This window comes from Panicum virgatum, chromosome 4N (genome assembly GCF_016808335.1).
Source record: "Panicum virgatum strain AP13 chromosome 4N, P.virgatum_v5, whole genome shotgun sequence".
Classification (NCBI taxonomy): Eukaryota; Viridiplantae; Streptophyta; class Magnoliopsida; order Poales; family Poaceae; genus Panicum; species Panicum virgatum.
Genome location: NC_053148.1, coordinates 5,637,296 through 5,656,505, shown reverse-complemented (window position 1 = coordinate 5,656,505; position 19,210 = coordinate 5,637,296). Strand labels below are relative to the sequence as shown.

General features: G+C 54.9%; 1 pseudogene; it reads left to right on the top strand.

Moving 5' to 3' along the window:
- The first annotated feature begins 1,945 nt into the window (after positions 1-1,945).
- Positions 1,946-17,778, top strand: LOC120669044 (annotated as a pseudogene).
- Positions 17,779-19,210: the final 1,432 nt, after the last annotated feature.

Below are 19,210 nucleotides of genomic sequence, written 5' to 3'. Positions count from 1 at the left end.
GCTCTTCTTGCAAATGTCTTGAAGACTTCTGGAGTTTCACTTTTGTCGCCTAGAAACATGACCCAAGTATAACGTGAAAAATCATCAATGATTACAAGGCAAAAGAGGTTACCACCAATGCTCTTGTATGTGGTTGGACCAAAAAGATCCATGTGAAGTAGCTCGAGCGGCTTGGAGGTAGACAACATCGTCTTGATGGGATAATGTGTTGCAAGTTGCTTTCCGGCTTGACATGCACTACATAGTTTGTTCTTGTTAAAGGTGACATCCTTCAAGCCGGTGATCATCCCTCTCTTGTGGGCTTTCTTGAGGTTGCTCATGCCAATATGAGCAATTTTTCTATGCCAAAGCCACCCAAGAGATGACTTGGTGAAGAGGCATGTCATGGAGCTTGTTTGCTTTGAAGAGAAATCCACCAAGAAAATATTGCCATGCCTAAACCCCGTGAATACCAATGACTTATCTTCTTCAAAGGTTACTAAAACACCATTCTTGTCAAAGGTACATGTTAGTCCAAGATCACATAATTGAGCAATTGAAATAAGATTAAAACTAAGTGATTCTACAAACAAGACATTAGGAATGGATAAATCTTTAGAAATTGCTATTCTACCCAAATCTAAAACTTTCCCCCTTGAGTTATCACCATAGGTGACATGTTTATGATCGTCGGGGTCTTCAAGAGAGGTGAACATGCTATCATTGCCGGTCAAGTGTTGAGAGCAACCGCTATCAAGTACCCAATGTTTTCCACCGGCTTTGTAGTTCACCTACACAAATGAGAATCATTTTTGAGTTTTTGGAACCCAAACGAGATTTGGGCCTTGCACATGTGTGATAAGAGTTTTAGGAACCCAAAGTTGCTTGGGGAGCTTCTTCTTTGCTTCCTTTGTAATCTTGCCAATGAATTTGGCCTTCACCTTACCCTTTACCTTACTCAAAAGAAAATGGTTATTTTAATGCATAGATGAGTAATTTTTGGGTAAAGTAGGGAAAGGACGTGATGGCAAAGGACACTCCCTAGTGTGGTGCCCGGTGACTTGGCAATGTTGACAATATGATCCAACTTCTTTAATGAAGATAATCTTGATCTCCGTAGAAGGTGTAGTGCCTTGGTTTGGCTCCGGAAATGATCCAAGACCTCTCTTGCCATAGTCACGAGCATTGTTGAAGAGAATTTCCTTGTGGATGTATTCTCCTCGTGAGAGCTTCTCCACACTACTCTTGCGGCTTGCCACTTGATCCATCAATTCATTTTCCCTAGAGGGAGCAAGCTCGGGCAAAACATAAGTAGCATTTGCATCATTGAGTAGATCATCACATAAAGTAGAAGCATTTACCTTTTCAATATTTTCATTGATAGAGTTCTCAAGACTCGGGTCAATTGCTTCATAGGCAAACTCAAGCTCTTGATATTTGTGAGCTAACTCCCTATGCTCTTGCTTCAGTTTTTTGTGATTCTCTTCAACTTGCTTAGCAAGTGCAAGTGACTCATGGTGCTTTTTGAGCAAGTCATTGTACTTGCCAAACAAATTGTCGATGTCCCGACCCGGGGGTCCGGATCCCAACTAGTAAATGCCGCGTGTTTCCTCATCCCAGATGATGATGCAAGAGGCAACACAGTAACGCACGGGTTTATCTTGCACCCGGAGTGCTTGTAGTAGGGGATACAAGCGAGGCAAGAGAGGGAGGGAAGCTCCCCAGTCTCTGCTAGAAGAGGGGTTTGAGCGTGGCGAATGATGATGTCGGAGCTAGGAGTAAGTGCGTGTGTCCTGAGCGGTAGGTGTCTAGAGAGTTGACCGACCCTTTTAAGGGGTGCCCGCCTCCTCCTTTTATAGACACAAGGAGGGACGGGGTACATGCGTAGGAGAACACGGAAGTCGCCGTCTTCCCCCGAATCGCGGGGGTGCAGTGGTCAAACACTGTAGAAAGTACACTATAGGGCATGGCATTGGGCGTGGCGATCGTCTTGGCCATCGTCCTAGGTCTCGCGGAGATTGCGCTGGCGTCCCGCCAACCCCTGCAGGTGGAGTGGTTGTCGCTGTAGGGCGTACAGTTCTTCAGATGTGGCATTCCGTGGGCCCTGCGGGTCAGGGTCTTGCGTACTCCAGCGGCGGCAGGGTATGCGGCGGTCCCGGACCCCCTGGACGGAGTGCTGATGTGCACACCAGGAGGTCCGGAAAACACGTGGAGGTCTCGGACCCCTCGAGGGGGGAGGTCCGAGCTCCTGGTTGCGAGTGATGGGTGTCCCTCTCCGAGGGGCTCGTGGCGACACCGGACCTCCTCCCGAGCAGGAGGTGGGCCCGGGGCCATACGTGTGATGATGTAGAGTCCGGACGGCCGGAGTTTGCAGAATAGTACGGAACTGAGCCGAGCGCGCCTCGCCCCGCGTCACAGGTCCCGCAGTGCTGCCACAGCGCCCGGGATGGCGGAGCAGTGACCGGAGTTGGCGGATGGGACTCCGGTCACAGCCACCGTGGGAAATGGCGGTCTGACACCGTCTGTCCTGAGCACTGTGGATGGGACCGATCTGAGACCTAAAGGGGGTACAAAGGGTCATGGGATGCCTAGCATCCCTCAGCCGGTTCATCTCGCGTCTTGGCGAAAAAGGCTTACCCCTGTATCGACTCTTGAGGAAAACCGAGCGCTTCACGTGGATCCCCGAAGCCCAAGAAGCCCTCGACAGGCTGAAGGCATCGCTCACTCAAGCCCCCATTCTCACACCACCCACGGACGGCAAGCCCCTCTTTCTGTACGTAGCTGCGACGACCCAAGTGGTCAGCGCGGTGGTCGTTGTCAAAAGACAAGAGGAGGGCCATGCTCTACCCATCCAACGGCCGGTGTACTACATTAGCGAGGTGTTGTCTGAAACTAAGACACGCTATCCACAGATTCAGAAGCTGCTCTACGCAGTGGTCTTGGCTCGGCGCAAGCTGCGCCACTACATCTAGGCCCATCCCGTCACCGTGGTCTCGTCTTTCCCTTTGGGAGAGATAGTCCGCAACAGGGAAGCCGAGGGTAGAATTGCCAAATGGTCTGTGGAGCTGATGGGAGAAACCCTCACCTACGCCCCTCGCAAAGCAATTAAGTCCCAAATCTTGGCTGACTTTGTGGCTGAGTGGACGGACACTCAGCTACCCCACCACAGATCCAGGCCGAATGCTGGACCATGTACTTCGACGGGTCGGTGATGAAAACCGGTGCCGGCGCCGGCCTCCTTTTCACCTCACCCCTCGGGGAACACATGCGGTACTTGATACGCTTGTATTTCCCTGCGTCTAACAATATGGCAGAGTACGAGGCCCTCCTCAGTGGTCTCCGAATCGCCATCGAGCTCAGCGTCAAATGCCTCGACGTACGCGGCGACTCTCAACTCGTTATCGACCAAGTAATGAAGGAGTCTAGTTGCCACAACCTGAAGATGGAGGCATACTGCAATGCAGTGCGCCGCCTCAAAGACAAATTCGATGGCCTAGAACTCAATCATGTCCCGCGCAAGTACAACGAGGATGCCGACGAACTAGCCAAGATCACGTCGGGGCGGACCACCGTTCCCCCGAACATCTTCACTCGCGATATCACCAAACCCTCCGTCGAATTCAAGGATCCGGCGGAGCTGGGCCCCTCGTCCGCTGGGCCCTTTGGTGGGAATCCCCCGGCGGACGAGACTGAGTCCATGGACATTGACTTCGGGACCACCTCCGCGGACGAGGCCGAAGTAATGGAAGTTGACGAGGCCCCCACCTCGCGAGATTGGCGCGTCCAGTACCTTGACTGGATGATTCGAGGGATTCTACCCTCGAACCGTGTTCAGGCGCAGCGCCTCGCTAGACGGGCCAAGTCCTTCATCCTGATCGACAACGAGCTGTACAAGCGCAGTCCCTCGGGTGTCTTGCAGCGATGCATCCCCATCCCCGAGGGCAAGGAGCTGATTCGCGACATCCACGCTGGCGTCTGCGGCCATCATGCCGCACCACGTACCCTCGTGGGGAACGCGTTTCGGCAAGGCTTTTACTGGCCCACCGCGGTCGCCGACGCCACCGACGTCGTGCAGACCTGCGAGGGCTGCCAGTTCTACGCTTGAAAAACGCACCTCCCCGCGCACGTTCTGCAGACCATTCCCATTACATGGCCTTTTGCTGTGTGGGTACTGGACCTCGTCGGCCCGCTGCAGAAGGCGCCCAGGGGCTTCACCCACTTGCTGGTGGCAGTCGACAAATTCTCTAAGTGGATCGAGGCTCGACCCATCGGCAAGATCAAATCCAAGCAAGCGGTTCTATTCTTCACCGACATCGTCTTCAGGTTCAGGGTTCCGAACTCGATCATCACCGATAATGGCACCCAGTTCACAGGCAAGAAGTTCTTGGCATTCTGTGACAGTTTCCACATACGTGTGGACTGGTCGGCTGTGGCGCACCCACAGACGAACGGGCAAGTGGAGCGTGCCAACGGCATGATCCTCCAAGGACTGAAGCCTCGAATTTTCAACAAATTGAACAAATTTGGCCGGAGATGGCTCACGGAGCTACCCTCGGTCATTCGGAGCCTGAGGATGACACCAAGCAGAGCCACGGGCTTTACCCCGTTCTTCCTCGTCTATGGCGCCGAGGCCATACTTCCCACGGACTTGGAGTACAGGTCGCCGAGGCTCAAGGCATACCGAGAGCAACAAAACCAGCGGGCTCGCGAAGACTCGCTGGACCAAGTAGACGAGGCTCGAGACGTGGCGCTCCTACACTCTGCGCGCTACCAGCAATCTCTACGAAGGTATCAGGCGCAGAGAGTCCGGCATCGAGACCTCGACAAAGGGGACTTGGTGTTGAGGCTCCGACAGGACAATAGGGGCCGCCACAAGCTCTCACCTCCTTGGGAAGGACCGTACATAATCGCCGAGGAGCTCAAACCCGGCACGTACAAGCTGGCGAACGAAAAAGGCGAAGTCCTCTCCAACACTTGGAACATACAATAGCTACGTCGCTTCTATCCTTAGAATTCCGAGCTATTTGTACATCGTTTGTACTCGCATTTCCGATTTCCCGAAATAATAAAGAAGTACGCTTTACTTGTTTATTTTTGGGAACCTTCCGGACCCTCGAAGGCTCGGATGCGCACAACCACTGAGGTACGCCTGGCTTTACCCTCGGCAAAGCCACGCCTCCCTTGGGGGCTACTACGGGGGGAACCCCCGAACGTCCCCAAAAATCGCCAATGTTTTTTCGAAATATTTCCGTCTCGACCCTAAGCTTCTCGTATCCTTGGAAAAAGCGGACGCGAGGCATAAGCAACTATGGTACGGGGCTGGCCGAGTCGCGGGGCCGCCTACGCCTCCGGGATACGGCACCCCCCTCACCACCCCACGCCTACATTGCTTATGAATGCGAAATTCCTCGCAGACGCTTATCTAAGTCGCATATGAGAACACGGAAATAAAGTAAAGAAAACATAGGCTCAAACGCACAAGGCCTCGATGGGCCACACAGTCGATTTAACAAAAATAATTTCTTATATTCATAAGGTACGATTACAAAGTGTGACTACGATAATCACTAATCTATTACATGGGCTTTGAGGCTCAGATTTCCTACATGCTACCATCCCCCCTTGCGGGTCTTCAGTGGCGTCGAATTCAGCAATGGGAGGGATGTCGGCTTCAAGCTTCTCGGCGAGGATCGTGGCGAACTCCTCCGCGGCTGCGTCAGCTTCGTCCATGATGACCGACGCGGTGTCCGCATTAGCATCATCGGGAATGACGTACCCCGACGACACCCTCTGGAGATCCATGAGGTAGTGTGTCGAGGCCACGGCAAGGGCCCGCAGGACACCGAGACGGAAGGTGCTCTTGGCGTGTTCGGCAATCCGACCGCCTAGCGCGCGCAGGCAGCTGATCACTGAACTGCCCGAGACGGCACCCTCCCCCTCGAGCTCCTGACACATGCTCACGGCGGTTTGCTCCAGCTTAGCAAACTCTATCTGCGTCGCCGTGAGTGCGGTGTGGACTGCTTCCTTCGCCGCGGACTCGTCCGCCACCTTCTGCCTCAGCTCTGGGCAAAGGAAATCAATGTAAGCTATGAAAAGAAACAAATCGACGAAAACTCGAAGGTACTCAACCGTGATGTTCCTCTCGAAGGTACTCAACCGTGATGTTCCTCTGCGCCTCCTCCCTCTGGGCTCGGGCGGCCTATTCGAGCGAGGACAAGGAGGCTTCCTTCTCCCTAAGGGTAGCCCCCACGTTCTGGAGGGCCACCTCCTTCCCCTCGAGGGCCTCGCCCTTTTCCCGGAGGGTCCCGGTGAGTGCAACTATGGCCACCTCCTTGTGGAGGAGCTCGGCCTTTTGCTGCTCGAGCGATGTCCCGAGGCGCTGTAGCTCGGCGCTCTGCGCCTCAGCTTCCCGAGCCTTCTCCTCGAGCGCTGTCCGGAGGCATTGCAGCTCGGCAGCCTGCGCTTCGGCTTCCCGGGCCTTCTGCTCCGCCGCGGCCCTCTGGACGTCCCGCTCACCAGTTACCCGCGCCAAGTCTTCCTCAAGCGCCTGCTGACGCACTCCCAGATCCGCCATTTTAGTATTGGCTTCGATGTTCTTGAGCACTAGCTCGGCATTGTGCTGCCCTAGCTGGCTCATCTGGGAGTACATCCGGGACATCTCGGCGCTCTTTTCGCACGAGATTTCCCTCAGCCGCTGCAAGTGGAAAGGTGTGGGTAAAAGCATGTTAAAACCGAAATCGAATCCGAGCAATTTTCAGGGGAAAGTATTTACCTGGCTGACCTGGTAATCCGTCCCCTGATGGAGCTAGAAGGCGCGGTCGAGGGCTTCTAGGATCTCGCGGCCGACGTTGAGCTACGTGTTCCAGGCCTCCTCCTCCTCTTGCTCTTTGCGGAGAAACTCCGAGGGGAGCCCGGACGGGACGATTGCCCCGTGATGACGCCCCTCGGACGTCCCCGCCTCGAGCATGCCCGCGCTGGCCGATGTGAACTCAGCAATGTGTGTGGCGGCGCTTGCCGCAGCAGCAGGGTCGATGTCCATCGAGTCCCCGTACTCCTCGCTGCTGTCCGGCAGCTCCACCACCGCCACCATGCTCCCTTGCGCCATTGGCGCTGGCACCACCGCGACGATACCCTCGTCCCGGACCTCGGTGGGCTCCGAGACGGGGGCTCTTTCCACCCCCGGCGCCCGTAGCGTCGTCTCCTCTGCGACGCCCTCACCCTCGGCCCTCGGGGGCTCGAGGACGAGGGACTCCACCTCCGCTTGGTCGGCAGGGCGCTCCTGCGCCCCCCCGCCAGTTTCACCTCCTGTATCCGGTCGGGCGGCGCTGGCCGCGTCGCCCTGACCTGCCTCAACTTCGACGTCCGGTCGGGCGGCGCCATCCGCACCGCCTCGGCCGGACTCCTCGGCATCGTCGGCCTGAGCGGCTGCTTCGGCGCCGCTTCGGCTGACATCGCACTCCTCCTCATGCGCTCGGGCTTGCTGGGCCGCCTGGGCCCCTCGAGCCATGGCCTCCCGCAGCTTCGCCGCCTCAGCCACGAGGTCCACGGTAGGCAGGGGCTGCGGCGCTGTGTGCGGCGTGCTGCGTACCCCGGTCTTGAGGGCCTTAGCCGGGGCAAGCTGGACCGCATCCTTGGCGATGGTCCCTGGGCTGGAAACCGAGGAACAGAGGTTGAGGACAACGGGATCGAGAAATCGACCAAACACGCAACAGAAACGAAACCCAAGTTTACTTACCCGGATCGAGCACTCATGCTCTGTTTCCTCGTGGTGCTTCTCCGGGCCTGCGGCACCGCGCCGCCCCTCGAAGACTGCCCCGAAGGCGCGCCCCTCGTGTCGGCCTGGTGACTCGTGCCCGCCGCAGACTCGTCGCCACGGACAAGCACCTGGGGCGCGGGCGTCTCCTCACCGGCTGCCGGAGGGGACGGCTCCCGCTCCGCACCCTCGAGGGACGGACCCACCGATGACTCTGCCATGGCCCTTGTCTCTTCCGCCAGGGCCGGCGCCCTCTCGTCGACATCCCACTCGTAGGTGGGCGGGGAGCTCGCACCCGCTGCTGCCCCATCGCCCCTCAGAGCGTGGTCCTCGGCATCCGAGGCCTCCTCCTCGTCCTCCTCCGAGGACTCGGGCGTGGCGGGCCGCGGCTTCCCCTCCGTACGAGCAAGCTTGCATGCCTTGTCATGCTTTGCCTTCCTCTTCCTCTTCCTCTCGGCCTTTGCCTCCACCACGTCCTTCCGCCTTTTCAACTTCTCCGCATGGAGGCGGTTGATTAGGCGTTCTTTCGGGACCGGGGGCTTCGAGGGGTGGCTCTTCAACCCCTGCAAAACATGCCCGAGTTGGAGTCAAGAAAAGGGGCTACACAAGACATAGTAGATTCGGAATCAAAACTTGGCTACACAAGACCCCTGCAAATGTACCTCGTCTCGGGGCGCATCTTGATCCTCCAAAGATCCTCGGGATCGTGGGGGAACTCCGCCACCGCATACTTTGCCCGCCGGGCGGCGGTGCTGTGGGAGAGCAGCTTGAACGATGTCCTCGAGCCCTCCGCCTGGCTCCCGGGGGTGAGCTGGAAGATAGGCAGGACCCTCTCCACGAGAGGGATCACCCTCTGCCAGTGGAAGTTTGCAATGACGGCCACCGCCGTCAACCCCTTCTTCGCCAGATGCGCCAGCGCGTCGGTGAGGACTCCGAGCTTAGCTAGTTGCACTAGGGGCGACACCCCCCAGTCCTACTTCGGTGGTCGCTCCCAGAGCACCCTGTTGGTGAACGCCGGGAGTGCGCCGCTAAAGTTCCGAAGGTAGAACCACCCTCGACTCCACCCGGCGTTGTTCGTCGTCATCTTGCAGGGGATGTAGAGGTTCTTCCGGTACGGGCGCACGTGCAGCGTCAGGCCACCGGCACGCGCGAACCGCTTCGGCTGGCCCCGCGCATTCTCGATGAAGAGTTCGCCGCGGAACAAGTGGATCCATAGATCCCAGTGGACTTCGATGCCGAGGTACCCCTCGCAGATGGCGACGAAGACCGCCGCCTGCGAGATGGAGTTGGGGCTGAAGTTGTGCAGCTCCGCTCCATAGTAGTCGCACAACGCCCGCATAAACCTGTAGACGGGGACGCCGAAGCCTCGCTCGTGAAGGCGCACGAAGCTCACGACGTAGCCCTGCGGAGGCTTCGGCTCGGTCTCGTCTGGATGCGGGGAAATCCACGCCGGCACCCCCGAGTCGGGGTTCCGTGGCAGCAGCCGGTCGGCAACCAACTGCTCCAGAACCGCCATGGTGGCGGAGGACTTCCCCTACGGCAAGGGCTCCTGGATATCCGACATTTCTTCGATTCGAGGGGGAATGTGGGAATGAAGGCTCCGGGATGGATAAGGTGCTCTCTCTCTCTCTTTCTCTCCTTCTTCTTCCTCCTTTTCGCTCTTGGCTGCGGGCTCAGGATGCAGGGGAGGCGGAGATGGCAAAGTGAGATGAAGGCAAACAGCCAGGTGAGCCCAAACATCCCCCTTCTCTTCGTTTTTATTTACCACGATGGGCGGGTCCGCCACCTCAGCCCGAATCTGCCGCATTGAATGCGGTAGATTTCGCTGCCGCTGACGGCTGGGCCCCGCGACCGCGGAGTCTCCCACGCGCGCACGCAGCAGTAACTGCGGCATGGTAACCGGCGGGCGTGGCGTGACTGTTGCACTATCCCATCCGTCAGCCGCCGCCCACGCCGCTTCTTCTGACCGAGGCTGCCGCCTGGAAAGGCGCGCCCACACCGCACCGCACGAATCGGGCCACGTCGCCCACCACCAGCGGAAGACCCGCGCGCGTGACTCGCGGCTCTGCGTCGTTTTCGAATCAAGACGGAATATTCCTCCAGGGGTCCCTTTACCCTCGAAGGAATCGCATTCTGAGGCCTTACTGATCAGGGGTTCGAAGCCTGGCCCTTCGGGGGTTCGACAGGCGCCCCAGATCGCCAGAGTCAGGGACTGCAGGGATGTGCCGTACAAGCCACCCTCGAACTCGGAGTTCGAGACATCCCACGCAGTGTTCAAGGCCAGTCGAGGGTGCCTAGAAGGAGGATCCCATCGAGGGAGAGCATCGAGCCCTCGGATCCTATCGAATGGATCCGAGCCCCGCCTAGCGAACCCTCGCAAGCGCTCTATGTGACGTGTCCATGGACCACGAACCGACCCTTATCGAACGGGGCACGGACGTCCGCTTGAACTACCCGCTAATAGCTCACCGAAGCAGCCATAGCTCGCGGCCCGGGCATGGGTAGCATGGTGCGCTTCACCCCTCCTCCCTGCGAAAGGGCGACGAGGGTCGTAATCAAAGTCGAGGGTTCCCCTGAACGCCTTCACACGGGCCTAGGCTCGGGGGCTCCTCGCACGCTACGGTTCAGACCGCACCCTCGAATAGGTCGATGATAGTCGATTGTGAAGCCCCACGTGTATAACCAAATCCCCCGCTGTTAACGTACGCTCCCTTGATGGTTAAGCTGAACGCCGGGTCGCTGTACCAGCATGGAGAATGCCGAGGGCGGCTAAAAGAGTGCCGTTGCCGGCCGAAAAAGACGCTGGACGACCACCCCGGTGAGGCAACCCAGTGGGACAATGTTTATAGACCTTGGACGAGCACAAACTCTCCTCCAAGGCCTTGGGGGCTACACCCGCGGGTGCGCTGACGCGCCCCCACGGAGAAACTTCACACACATATTCGAAGACTGTAACCCTCTACACACCCCTATACCTTCTATCATGCTTCCCGTAAAGAAGAAAGGGGAACTTTATTGCTCAATGCAAATAAAGATTACAAAGGGTTACCGGCGCGAAGCCATCGAAAGGTACAAACACATTGCCACCTGCGTGGCAATTTTCCCTGTCTTGGGGAGGAGCGAGTGACGAAGAAAGGTACCGAGCCCCTGGCTGACACGACGGCCAGGCTGCTAGGGATGCGAGGAATAGCCCCCAGACCTCGCGGGTCTAGCGGGATGCTCTCCTCGCAAGCTTTCTTCTAGCATCTCCTCCACCGAAGACTACGCGGGGGGTCGAGCTGGCGGACAGCACCCTCCGCACCGTCTCCCCGAGAGCAACCTTGTTGCCGAGGGGGACGATGCGAAGAACAGCCGCCAGACCTGGCGCCAGCGCCACGGTCAGGCATCTCCATCCCCCTTCAGGCTAGGGGACATCGCAGGAGCAGGACCCCACGGGCCCAATGCTCTTCTGCTGATCCCACTTAAGCTGAGGGATGGTGCGCACGCCCTCTCCGGTCTTCCCCCGCCACTCGCAAGCACTCTTCTAGCATCAAAGCCTAAAAGAGCCAGGCCACCCCATCTGGGGGCCGGTCACAAAAGGCAAAGGAAAACATTACAGGACTTAGGCGATGCTAGAAGAAGGAGCAGGGAGGTTGGAGAAGAAAGGGAACCCCACGACCCCTATTTATAGCTGCGTCAGGCGCTAAGCTTTAAGTCTGTCGAGAGGCAGGGGCTTGGACCGCCCATGACGGCACAACGCTCCACGAGCAAAGGATGCCCTCAGTTACCACGCCGAGATGCGACCGAACGAAGTAAAGCAAAGCTGAGCCCTTGGACGCTAACCGGTGCAGCATCGGCTCAGGCCGACCGTCCTCGAACGGCGCGCCGCAAGGCAACCAGGGGGGCTGGGGCCAGGCCCTGAGCGCGGGACAGCGCGATGAAAGCGCCAGCTGCCGAGCAGCAGGCGCCATCGTCGCCCTGGCCGTCCTCAGCGCACGGGCACACCTTGTCCCCAGAACAAACAAAACAAAAAAGGCACGCGCCTCGAAGTACTCCCCCCGTAGGCGCACTACCCCGACCGACGTATTGTCACATCCGCCGGGCTGGCGTTCAGGCGCGTCTGGCGGGTGCGTGACATTGACCGATCACGTCCAGGGGGAAATCGCCGAATCACCCTTTGGCCGAATCCCTTGACTCGACCAAAGCCTCGGGGGCTACTGTCGGGTACCACAATCAGGGACACCCTAATCGGGGTACTAAGATCGCTTTAAAAATGCAAACACATGCTAAGGCAACTGGGCCCACCGAGGCCCACGGCCTCCTTCCAATCCGGAAGAAAGGAAAGGACTCAAAGAAGTCCAACACACGGCCCACTGACATGGAGCGGCCCATCCACGCTCCCCTCGAACCCGAGGGACGATCTCCGCCTCACTCGAGGGTCCCCGTCGAGACCCCTCGACTGCGCCCCGCATCTCCGCCTCGCTCGAGGGTAGCGAACCTACCCTCGAGCAGGTAACTCATCTCCGCTTCGCTCGAGGCCACCCCTCGGCGTAAGGGACAAACAGCCGTGCAGCTCACCCGCCCATCGTACGGAGGCCTTAAGTGTCAACCACTCCTCCACAGTGCTCAGGACAGACGGTGTCAGAACGCCATTTCCCACGGCGGCTGTGACCGGAGTCCCATCCGCCAACTCCGGTCACTGCTCCGCCATCCCGGGCGCTGTGGCAGCACTGTGGGACCTGTGACGCGGGGCGAGGCGAGCTCGGCATAGTTCCGTACTATTCTGCCAACTCCGGCCGTCTGGACTCTACATCATCACACGTATGGCCCCGGGCCCACCTCCTGCTCGGGAGGAGGTCCGGTGTCGCCACGAGCCCCTCGGAGAGGGACACCCAGCACTCGCAACCAGGAGCTCGGACCTCCCCCCTCGAGGGGTCCGAGACCTCCACGTGTTTTCCGGACCTCCTGGTGTGCACATCAGCACTCCGTCCAGGGGGTCTGGGACCGCTGCGTACCCTGCCGCCGCTGGAGTACCCAAGACCCTGACCCGCAGGGCCCACGGAACGCCACATCTGAAGAACTGTACGCCCTACAGCGACAACCACTCCACCTGCAGGGGTTGGCGGGACGCCGGCGCAATCTCCGCGAGACCTAGGACGATGGCCAGGACGATTGCCACGCCCAACGCCATGCCCCATAGTGTACTTTCTACAGTGTTTGACCACTGCACCCCCGCGATTCGGGGGAAGACAGCGACTTCCGTGTTCTCCTACGCATGTACCCCGTCCCTCCTTGTGTCTATAAAAGGAGGAGGCGGGCACCCCTTAAAAGGGTCGGTCAACTCTCTAGACACCTACCGCTCAGGACACACGCACTTACTCCTAGCTCCAACATCGTCATTCGCCACGCTCAAACCCCTCTTCTAGCAGAGACTGGGGAGCTTCCCTCACTCTCTCGCCTCGTTTGTATCCCCTACTACAAGCACTTCGGGTGCAAGATAATACAGTGCCCTCGCACACCCCTTTGCTGGACGTACGGCCCCGTGGCCGGAACCAGGATAAACCCATGCATTACTGTGTTGCCTCTTGCATCATCATCTGGGACGAGGAAACACGCGGCATTTACTAGTTGGGATCCGGACTGTCAATTTTAGATATTTCAAGTGCATTAATGTCCTTGACAATGACATTCAAGCGAGAATACATATCATTGCAATTTTCATGAGCTAGCATTTTAAAAGAATCATACTTAACTCTAAACAAGTGATATTTTTGCTCACAAACTTTGGTGGAGCCTTCATGAATTTCAATGAGCTCCTTCCAAATATCAATTGCCAAGTCCATGCCATTAACTCTAGCAAAGACTTCCTCACTAATGGCTTCGAAAATTGCATTTCTAGCCTTAGCATTCCACTTGAGTTGTTCCGGGGTGGGAGTTCCGGTGAACCCGGTCTTTGTTGCTAACCACACTTCGGGGGCAATCACATCAAGATATGCGGCCATGCGAACTTTCCAATAAGCAAAGTTCTTTCCCTCGAAGTGAGGAGGCGATCCACCCATCTTGGCCATAGCTCTAGGCGGTGGAGCCTAATGATCCAAATGAGCAACGAGGCTCTGATACCAATTGTAAGGATCGATGGACCAAGAGGGGGGTGAATTGGGCTTTTTTCAAATTTCTAAAACAAAATAAAGCAACCTTAACCTATGCAATACTAGTAAGACTCAATTCACCAACCGGCTAACTAAACAACCTACACAAGCTATAAAGGAGAGTATAAACTTAGAAATCCCTGGAAAAACAACGTTCTGGACAACTGCACCGACGTTAATTTCAAATATCGTCGATTTAGCCGGTGTACTCAGTGTCCATGCTTCAGTGACAGCGTTTAACCGACACATAGAAAATTGATGTCGTCGGTTAAACCGGTGATAACACTTTTTCCTGATTTTGTCTGTTTTGATTTGAGTCTTGAATGAAATCCAAATATTTTTGAGATATGAGTTGAATAACACTTGTTTGAGCTTCCAAGGAACCTGAATGACCAATGTGTGCATCCATTTTATGATTGACATGTCTATGCTCAATTTACTTGGCCTTAACCCCTCTTAGTAGTGCGATCTCTACAAAACTATAAAACATATACTAACCTAAGTGTCATTCTCACCCTTGCGACACTTAGGACTAGAAAGATCCTTAGTCTTGTTATATACTTGAGTTGAATATCAAGATCGTCTTTTTGAATGATGAAATTTAGGGGCCTCTTTAACATATGATCCAATGAGCGATAAGATTTCATTAAGCTGCACAAACTCATTAGTCACAATAATGGTTGTCATTAATCACCGAAACATACCTAGAGGGCCTAGATGCTTTCAGTGTCTTTTCTCCATCTCCATAATTTGTTAGAAAAATTAAAAAATGACCTATATTTCAGGACGGAGGAAGTACTTTTTGATTTCATATTCCTAGATCAATCTATTGATATTGTAGCGTGTACTAATAAGAGCAAGTATTATCGTGGGCTATAAATAGACTGAATGCTGAGGTGAAGGATAGAGAAGAGGAGAGAGAGGAGAAGTGTGTTGTAAGCTTGTAACTAGTTTCGACACAAGAATCAAAAAATTTTGTGAGATAGACAAGTGGACCATATATTAATCATGGAGAACTAAACCACTATACAAATAGGCGTTGTAAAGGTTTTTGCAGCCAGCAGCCGGCTAAATTCTTACGCTGTGTTCACTTGGCTGTGGCTGATGCCTAGTGCTGATTTGTTAGGAGAGAACAGTACTGCTGACTGGCTGGTAGCTAGTGGCTGGTGCTAATTTTGTATGAGAGAACAGTACTGCTGACTGTTTGGTTGACAAACCAAGTGAACACAGTGTTAGTGTTAGTCTTACTCTAATATTAATAGATTTGCTAGTATGACAAGAAAAAAGAAACCAATAAATAGTTATTTAGATTTTCATGTGTTGGTTATTAGAAAAAAAGTTTCAAATATAAAATTAATTTTTGCATTCATATTTCAACCTATATTTATGCTATACGGTAGCCTTTTCAGGATTACAGCCCTAGCTACATAGGCTTTCCAGTGATAAATCATGTCACGCGGGTCGTCATGATTTTTTTTTCTGGTACTGAGCACAGCAGATTCTTTGTGGACTAGATTTCTAGTATGTAAAATCTAAGAAATTGCTCGAAAATTCTCGAGGGGCCTTGCACGCGTCGGGGGAATCTCAGCATGTGTTTAAATCTGTAAAATAGTGGTAAAAAGGTTATATTGGATACTGTGGCATACTGTAGCACTTTTTGTTTATTTATGGTAATTATTGTCCTACCATGATCTAATTAGGCTCAAAAAAATTCGTCTCGTCGTGTACATCAAAACTATGCAATTAATTTTTTTATTTATCTATATTTAATACTCCATGTATGAGGTAAAAAATTTGATGTGATAAATAAATAGTAAAGTTTGGAGAAAAAAATTTTAGAAGTAAACACAGCCTCAAAGAGGCAGTCTACCCGTCTCTCTACTCACCGAGGGCAGAGAGCTCGGTCTTACTGCTGTTCTACTTCTGCACCACGCCAAGACCCAGGCAACCCGCACTCCCCACGGCAAGACCTCCTCCTCCCTCTGCATCATCGGCGCCTCGTCCTCCCCCTTCCGTGCGGACCCCATCCGCGCGCGCGCACCGGACGCCGCCCTCGACGGCAGCGACACCGACACCGACGATGACGCCAGCTGCGGTGGCGCGCTCTCGAGGCCCGTGGCCGAGCGCTTCGCGTCCTCCTTCCTTACCCAGGACTCCAGGAGTCCCTCGACGCCCTGTGCAGGAAGTACGGCGTCCCGGAGCGGTACTCGGCGATCCTCCCGAGCGGCCACCGTCGCGCGTGCTCGCCGCCGCCCCAGGGGGCCGTCTGCGTGTACGCGCAGGCGCCGGAGGCCGTGATGCGCGTCCCGCTGCACGGCTTCTTCTGCGAGACGCTCGCGCACTTCGGCGTCGCGCCGAGCCAGATCACTCCCAACGGGTGGCGCGTCATGTCGGGCTTCCTCGTCCTCTCCCACCTCGCCGGCGTGCCTCCGACGCTCGCCGTGTTCCGGCATTTCTTCTCGCTGTGCGCGCACAAGCTCAAGGGATGGTACTGGTTCCGGGGCGGGGACTCCGCCGGCGCACTCTTCAAGGGACTGCCCCTCTCTATCAAGGGGTGGAAGGAGGGGTTCTTCTTCCTCAGGTCGCCGACGCCGTGGCCGTGCCCCGTGAAGTGGGGCGAGCCGTCCAAGATCTCCACCGCGGAGCCAGTCCTCACCAGAGAGGAGAAGAGCTTGGCTGCCAAGCTGCTCCGTGCTCACGGCGCCGCGGTCGATCTCAAGACGTATCTTTCCGAGAGCAACCTTGCCGCCGCCATGGCCACCGGCTCACCGAGGCCGCCGCCGCCGCCTTCTCCTCGTACTGCTAGTAGCGCCAAAGGTAAAACTCGAGCACCTCGCTACTGCCATGACGTGGTCTTGTAACAAGAAAAGGGCTTAGCGTTTGTGTGTGCGTGCCAGGGATGGATCCATCCGTCTACGACATGATGAAGAGCCTGCGGGCGGCGAAGGCCGCGCAGGCGTCGGGGGAGAAGGTGACCGTGAAGAGGGAGCCCAGCAGCGACACGCCGTTGTCCGGGACGAAGAGGAAGCTCGCGGAGAACGCCACGAATACGACGCAGGGGCCGCCTCGCCGTGAGCCGAGCACGCCGCTCGATCACGCCCACGGCTCGTCGTCTGGCGCGGTGCCGCCGGGCTTCTCCACCCAGAGGACATCGAAGGGTAGAGTCCGTGACCACGACCCGATTCCAAAGCCGTGGCACACGCCTGACTTACCTGACGGTGGCGGCGCCGCCAGCTAGGAGGCCGCGCGGCGGATGCTGCAAAGCATCGTGACGCCGTCGCGGGAGCGGGCGTTCTCGGCGGCGAAGCCCTCCGACGTCATCGAATCGAGCTACAACGCAATGCTCGAGGTCCGTAGGAGACTGAGGCGGCGTCGTGCTACTCGAGTACTCGTTTACGCAAATCGTGTCTTGTTCCAAGTTCTTGCATTGTTATCTATCATGGCAATGGATGCAGGCCGCGAACTGCGTGTCGTTCTCGCTGGGCTACGCGCTGGAGCTGGAGGGGAAGCTGGCGGCGCGGGAGCGGGAGGCGGAGGCGCTTCGGCGGGAGCTGGCGGAGGCGAAGGCCGAGCTCGCCGGGGCCAGGGAGGCGAGCGCGGGGGAGGCGAGGAGCGCCAGGGCGGCGGCGGTGGAGGAGTACCTGGGATCCACGGAGCACGTGCTCCGGCTGGCGGAGCACGCGCTGGCCGGGTACGAGCGCGGCATGGAGCACATGAAGCGCGCCGCGCTGCGTCGCCACCCGCACCTCGACCCGTAGCACCGTGACGTCGGACCGGGCCCGAGCCGCCGCCGGGAAACAACTCTCTTTTGTGGGATCCTGTGTCAACATGGCTATTACCGGAAGTTTTTTTTTTTGTCATGCCAGGCGCTAATCTGCGATCATGGGCGCTTGGTTAGATCAGATGGACCTTTATGCATCTAGGCCAAAAAAAACATTGCATCAGAGATTGGACTCTGGCCTCATTTAGTTGCATCTGTAAAGTTTTTGAAATGAATTTTTTACACATTTGAAGTATTAAATATAGATTAATCATAAAACTAATTATAGAAGTCATCTGTAAACTACGAGATGAATTTATTAAGACTAATTAATTCATCATTAGCACATGTATGCTGTACCAGTTACTGTAGCAATTTGGTGTCTGCTCATAACCTAATTAGGCTCATTAGATTCGTCTCGCATTTTACAAGCAAACTATACAATTTATTTTTTATTTTGTTTAGATTTAATACTCCATGTATATAAGATTCTCTTTCGACGTGATAGTTTTGGAATTTTGAATTTTGTACCTAAACAAGGCCGATCTCGTATAATGACGTATCATTGTATGAATGTATGCCCTACGGTGGCTATGCTCCAGTCATTGTTCCTGATCCTTGATTTCATCATCTCTCTAAATGTCGGATTGTGGGACCATGACTTCCGCTCTTGATCTCCTTGCTCTCCTATCACGAGTCCTCCATCCTTGGGGATTCCTTCCCTCAAATGGCATTGAGGGTTGGATCTTGGATGTGCTCCATTGACGATGCAAATTATGACTGTCGTCCTCAATGCAGAGCTTTATAGTCGCGTGTGGTCGTCTGTGTAATGGAGATTGTTGAAGTATCGTTATCCAGTGGTAGCATGGTTCTCCCATTGTGAGAGGTTGACCCTTGGTCTTGCAGTTTTGTTCTCCATATATATATTCTTATATTTAGTTGGAGTGTGTTGTTTTGATGTTGATGGTGGTGTTCCTCTCTTCTCCCCCTTAATATACTCTCTATATCTACCAAGGTCCATCATGTAATTGGTGTTAAGCACCCTCCATTACCAGCTTGTCGGGATTAGTGGTAAACCAATTCAGGAGGGGACCCTCATCCCCGGTGAACTCTTGAAAAAAAAAGTACTCCCTCCGTTCCAAATTATAAGTCATTCTAATAATCTTGGAGAGTCAAAATTTTCTAAGTTTGACTAAATTTATACAACAAGATAATAACATTTACGATACCAATTAAATATCATTAAATTATTTGTTAGTTATATTTTTATAGTATACCTATTTGATGTCATAAATCTTTATGTTTCTCTCTATAATTTTGATCAAACTTTGAAATAGTTTGACTCTCCAAGATTCTTGGAATGACCTATAATTTGTAACGGAGGGAGTAACATCCTTTTCTTCATTACAGATGGTTAAACACAATTCACTTGATGAAATCTTAGATCTTACACTCACTAAGTTTGCTAGGGGAAGTCTTAAGGCGAATTACTCCATAAATCTCTGTGTTTGGTTTGGGGTGTAAAAATTTTCGCGAATTTTTTTTGGCCCTTTGACCACTAATTTAGAGTATTAAATAAAGTCTAATTAC